Source organism: Eschscholzia californica, unplaced genomic scaffold (genome assembly GCF_041429995.1).
Source record: "Eschscholzia californica isolate CP2 unplaced genomic scaffold, dmEscCali1.0.p SCAF_3, whole genome shotgun sequence".
NCBI lineage: Eukaryota > Viridiplantae > Streptophyta > Magnoliopsida > Ranunculales > Papaveraceae > Eschscholzia > Eschscholzia californica.
In genome coordinates, this window is record NW_028238420.1 from 37478427 (window position 1) to 37485637 (window position 7211).

Consider the following 7211-nt stretch of genomic DNA (forward strand, 5'->3'; position numbering starts at 1 on the left):
TCTTCTCCGATTAGGTCGTCTGCCAGAAAATTTTCCGGCCAGCGACCATGAAAAAAAAATTTCACACACTCTCTCTCTATAAACTCCGGCGAAGGGGTTTCCCTTCGCCGGAGTTCCGGTCTGTTGAAGAACAAACCAACCCCTTCGCCGGAGTTCTGGTCTGTTGAAGAACAAACCAGATCGGTCTGTTCTTCAACAGACCGGAACTCCGGCGAAGGAAAACCCCTTCGCCGGAGTTTCTAGAGAGAGAGAGAGAGAGTGAGTGTATTTTTTTTCTTGGTCGCCGGTCAGAAAATTTTCCGACCGTCGACCTAATCGGAGAAGAGAGAGAGAATGGTAGGGAGAGACAAGATGAGGTGGAGAGAGAGAAGTGAGGTGGAGAGAGAGAGAAAGCTGAGGTGGAGAAGCTATTTTGCTTTCCCCCTAAATAAAATTGTCAAACAAAATTGACCAATTTTTGACCAAATCTTCACACCCCGGAAACTATTTAGCTTTCCCAAAGCGCTGACCTTATTTTAAATGACTCAAAATTCAAATGTTTCCCCCAATTTACAGAGGAAGGAGAAGTAAAAAATTTGGTAATTCTTGGAATGAACTCCATTGAAGGTAATGATGTTCTCGAGTTTCTGATCTTTGAATTTTATCTCTTCTTGTGTGTTATTTTGATTTATTGCAAATATTCTTAATTTTCTTGTTATTCGTACTTAGAAATTTGAAGAATTTTTTGTTAAAGTCCTTTCGACGTTTTTACTATGGAATCTGAAGATTTTTATGATAGTGGAGGTGAAACCAAAGAGGATTTAGCTCTAGTTGAAGGTATGGACTATTTTATGCATATAATGTCTAATATAAAACATTATATATTATTACAACATAGATTATAAGCCATTATATAATTGTTATTATTGCAATATTTTATGGTCTCGATAATGATTTTAATGTAGTAGAAGAAGAGATAATCAGTGATGAAAATGTTCAACTACCTATTATGGAGCAAAAACAGTTGATTATGCTTAAAGTAGACATAAAACTTAAGCACTGTGAAGATATATTCGAGTTTTGTTTAGAAAATATAGTTATAAAAAGAGACTTTTTTTATTCGAAAAAGATCAAGCGGGAAGAATATAGATGGGATTGCTAGGTATATGACGTTTTGTGTGTTCCCGAGAAGACAAGGACCCCTTACGATTACCAACTCACTTAAACCAAGGGTAAACTCACTAACTAGTTGTAAGGATAGGGTTGATGCAAGATTTGAATTAAATGGATACACAAAGATTATATGAGCTTTTCTTGACCACAACCATGAGGTTAGTCCTACAAAATCTCGTTATTTTCAATGTAGTACATTCATAATTACACCAGTTAGGAGGCAACTCGAGTTAGTTGATTAAGCTGGTAGTCCTCCAAGTAAGACTATAACAAACTAGTTATTGAAGTTGGATGTTAGGGGAATGTACAAAAATTGCTTAGATGGGTCAAGAAGATTGTGTCTAGGTGGAGAGTGTTTTTAACAATTTTTATTTAAAATGAATGAAAAAACTAAGGCTTTTTCTTTAAAATGAGTTAGATGATGAAGATAGGTTAAAACATGTGTTTTGGACATTGGGGCGGTATTGAAGAGTCTCCAAGGAATTTTGCGAGGTTGTCACATTTGACATAACCTACTTGACAAATAAGTACGCGATAACATTTGCACAATTTGTAGGTGTTAATTACCACATTTAATCGACAATCTTTGGGTTTGGTTTGATCTTTGGCAAGGATACTGAGTAATTTGTCCGGGTATTTCAAGCTTTTCTTAAAAACATGGGTTATAAAATATCTTAATTTATAATTATAAATAAAGATAAAACATTGAGAAATGTAACTTCACAGGTATTCCCTAAAACCAGGCATCATTTGTGGCATATAATGAAAAAGTTACCTTAAACGTTTGGAATTAACTTTATCCCATTATAAGTCAACAATTAAGCTTTTACAAAAGTTGGTTTATGTAGCGTCCCAAATCCCAAATCTCAAGCCAACCGCCTTGAAATCGAAGATTTGAGACCTTCAAACTGGATCCACGAGCGACGCCTACCATGAGTGCACAATCAATACCTGAAAAAATAAAATAGCTGGGTTAAAACCCAACTGCAGTAGATTTCCTCAAACCTAAGTCTCGGGTAGGCAAGCTCAATCCCCAATCAAGGAAGTATTTCATTCATATTCATTATTGGCGTTATTTGAAATTTAACGTGACAACTAACATAATACAAAGAGATTTACCACACACATGTAGAAATTAGTAATTTATGTTCTTGGTTATTAGGCTTTCAACGTCCTCGTATTCTAATCCAATATTAACTCTCGTGATAATAATCTTTCTCTTTTTCAATAGATATAAAAAGATCACACTATTCACCAAGATAGACCTTTATAGAACCCTAACTTGACAATTAAGTCGACAAAATATTATGCCAAAAGACACAATCATCCAACTCTCGTCGAATGATATGACAAGTTGGTGTCCACGTTGTATGAGAGTGTGGTCCACAAGGTCATCCATTGTGTTAGCGCCGACCCCTTACGCTCCATACCTAGATCACATCCGGTAGAGAGGGTCGAACCAACCACATAAACTCATACAACCCTCCATCAACTCCATCACCACACACATAATAGCATCATAGAACAAACATAAGTTGAATGAGAGTGTGGTCCACAAGGTCATCCATTGTGTTAGCGCCGACCCCATACGCTCCATACCTACATCGCCTCTGGTAGAGAGGGTCGAACCAACCACATAAACTCATACAACCCTCCATCACATCACACACATAATAGCATCATACAACAAACATAAGTCGAACGAGAGTGTGGTCCACAAGGTCATCTATTGTGTTAGCGCCGACCCCATACGCTCCATACCTACATCACCTCCGGTAGAAAGGGTCGAACCAACCACATAAACTCATTCAGTCCTCCTTCACATCCATCGCATCACACACATAATAGCATCATACAATCATAATAGCATCATAGCACAAACATTGGCTCTAATAAAGAATTACAAACAAGTTCACCAAACCATTCAAGCCAACAACACATGGCAAGTCAAAATGGATGATGCTCATAATAGATCCTCACGGGGATCACAACCTCAAACAAACAAATAACAATAATAATTAAAAAATATAGAATCACCAATATAAGGTATCATATACCTAGGAAATACATTGCTTACAGAATAGAAACCATGTGAATTATCTCAATCAATTCGCTCATTGGAGTTTGTATCGACACCTAGTACAAAAACTATTATAACTCCTCACTCGGAACTTCAATTAACTCACCGTTTGAACCACTAGAAAGTAGACAAACATAGATTTCTAACCATATAAGATACACACCGAGATTCATTACCAATCAATACCTGATCTAATTTTAATCTAGATCGAAATACAGTAGGGACTGCTGTGACACCTCGTGCGAAAACTATTATAACTCCTCGCTCGGAACTCCAATTAACTAACCATTTGAACCACTAGAAAGTAGACAAACAATCCTTTTCAACCATATAAGATAAACCCGAGATTCATTATCAATCAATACCAGATTTACTTTTAATCTAGACAGAAATACAGTAGGGACTGCTCTGACACCTCGTACGAAAACTATTGTAACTCCTCGCTCGAAACTCCAATTAACTCACTGTTTGAACCACTAGAAAGTAGACAAACAGACCTTTCGAACCATATAAGATAGACACCTAGATTCGTTACCAATCAATCTAGATCTAATTTTGAAGTTAGATCAAAACATTGTCCTATATAGATATTTTTTTGGAATTCAAGATAGAACTAATATCTAAATCATTCAATCATTCTTTATAGAACTTATGTGATTAACAATACTAAACCTATCATGGAATAAATTGAAAAAGCCTACAAAAGAATTAGGAGATAAGAAATCTACCTCTTTTGCCTTAGATGACATCAAGAACACAATCATGCCTCTTTATCTCTCTAGAGAACTCCATCTCTACCTCTTTTCTTCTTTATCCATTCTTCATTCACTAAGAGTGGCTTGTTAAGAAGATATACTAACCATAACATAAACAATACATAGATTTCTTCAACTTATTCATCAAAATCTTCTTCAACTTAGTTTTGTTCTAGATCCACAAAAAGAGCTCTAGACCCCTTTTTATATAATTAACTCAAGCAACCCTAGTTTTCCTTCTAACTCACTTACATTTTATGATGCTCAAGCCCACACTAACTTACTCTACATATTAGGCCCAACCCCAAATTGACCTAGACTTTTGTTACTTCCACCTAATTTGATATATATAGAAAATATGGGTGTTACAGTTTATGACACACCAACTGAGTTGGAATTTTCTTCATAAAAAAAAAAACTGAGTTGAAATTTGAGAATCGATAGAATGTTATACTTGAAACTTTTGACTTGCATGAAAACAAATGGTTGAGCGGGTTATACAATGATAGAGTTGATGGCTATTATGCTATGTGAAGCCATATTTTTAGGTTGGTATGTTTAGTACTTTACGGGTGAGGGTGTCAATGTCTTTTTTGATGGATATGTAAATCATACGTCGACAATGAAACAATTTGTGGAACAATGTGAGAATGCTTCAAATAAAAAGATTGAAATTGAAAACTTGGCTAATTTTAAGTCTTTCTCACAGGTAGTCCCATGCACGGCTACCTATTCTGTTAGAGAAACAAATCCGAAGTATATACATCGTGTTAAAGTTATGTTGTCATTTGGTTTCAACCAGAGAAACATACGTCGTGATAGAACATGACATAGAAAAAGCAATTAATCTTAGAGAGTGTGTTAAAACCACTAAGTTTACAGTTATATTCATGAAGTTCACTACAGAAGTCCGGTGAACTTGTTATTCGTTCGAATTCAAAGGGATAGTATGTAGGCGAATGGAAGTGATTTTATATTCATTTATATTCACAGTTTCATTCATGAAGTTACCACAACCCCAACGGTTTAAAGTATGTTTATTTCATATTCATTTATGTTTTTAATGATTTCATGTGTCTTGATTTTCTCTATATTATTTGAAATTCAAACTAAATTTGATTACTAATATATCTTATTTAGGTATTTATTGAGAAGTTTTGTGGAGATAATGTTGAATTTGAAGTTGAATGAAAACGATTTTTTGTGACATTCTTTAAGGAGTTGTGATTTTTTTGTGTTAAAATGAGATTGCACTAGTTACTTTGAATACTTGTTCAATAGGAAGTAACAAAGCTTGAAAAATCGGAAACGGGGACTAGTTGATCGACACGACCCTAGCTCCAAGGCTAGATGGGGACCAGTTGAACTTCATCGTTAATATATAACTATATATACTAGTAGACCAGTAAATCAAGAGAACTAATCGTGTAATATATAAGAATGAAAGAGAGAAACTCGCAAAATCTTGGTACATTTGACTTCCTAGAGCACAATCACTTTTCTTCCCTTTCACCTGATCATGAGACATGAGATTTGAGCCAATTATTTTTTACTTATAAACCTTTCTTTTCAATTTTACTGTATTGTTATTTTTTTAGTCATTTCGGATAAAGAGGTTAGACAAAAAATCAATGAACACATTGTTATACAGTAACCGATGCTTAAGCAACGACTATACCTACATATAATAACAAGAATAGCAGTTGTCACTACTCCATCTCTTTTTAAGGTTTTAATATTTTTTTAGCACTATATTTATAGTAATAATGTTTTACTTATATTAAGGAAGTGTACTAAATTTTAAGATACATCTAATTTATTGATAGATCATTTTATTATGCATATAAGGTAGAATATAAGGACAGCTATTAATAAAACATGTACTAAAATATAAAGATATCACTATTTAATAAAACTTTCAATTTATATTAATAGAATAAATAAATACGATAACAAAGTTATTACGACATACAATATTTATTAATACGAAACATAATGAAGCAAAATTATTCCCGCTAAAAACTTTTTCATAACATATAAAATTTATTAATGCAATATAAAATATTTATTAACACATGTTTAATGTTTATTAAGAGATATTAAAATTCTAATACATTAGGTCGTCCTATTATTGTTGATATATCTTCTTCAACTTCACTCCAGTATATATTATCGTTTTCTTCGCCTGACTCGAATACGATTGTTAAACAGGATACGACTATTCGCATTAAAACTTTTGTTCAACCAATAAAATAGTTAGGAAAAAACTTACAATCCTATGTCTAATAAGGAGTCTAATACCTAATCTTGTGTTGCTTTGGTTAGAGGTGAATCACATGTGAGATAATGTTTGTGTGACAACCGCACTTGGGTCAATTGACAAACCGCTTTTAAAAATCATCTCAATGAATTTATTTCGTTTGAGTTCCCACAATTTTCAAAATAAATATTAATAATTAAATCACAAAGAACTTAAGATAAACGACAGAGAAAAAGACAGATGGCCAGGAAAAGAGAAAAAGATAGGGATACTAACTATTTCTTAATTTATTTTACTTATTCTTCGAACACGACCAATGCAGTATATAGAAAAAACTCTAACACCCCCGATTAATCTAATGGGTAAATTAATCTAATTAAAATAGACACGCCCAAAGAGCAGTTACTAAACTAAAGCTATTAATAAAATCTCAAGTAAGAAACTTGCTACTACAGAGTCAGATCCAAAGTGCGAGGGTATGCGGTCGTACCCTTGTATCAATATATAGTAATTATATATATATATATATATATATATTAATAATGTATTTATATGTAATAAGTTTATATATAATAATGTTTTAATCTAAGTATTTATAATTATTTATATGAATAAATATATAGTAGTAGTAATTTATATATAGTAAAAAAAAAAAAAATATATATATATATATATATATATATATATATATATATATATATATATATATACTAGGTATAGCCCGTGCCTACGGCACGGTTAAAACAATGTTTCAAAACATAAAATATAATTCTTTTTTTTTTTTTTAATTGTTCAGCGTGTGCCTCGAACCCTTGACCTCTAGGTGGAAGATTATACCTCTTACCACTCCAACTAAGGGTTGTTGGCATAAAATAAAATATAATTCTTAGGACACTTGAAAACAACATTTTTTATGATCTTTACCATCCATTGAATAATATTAATATTAATAAAACACAAAAAA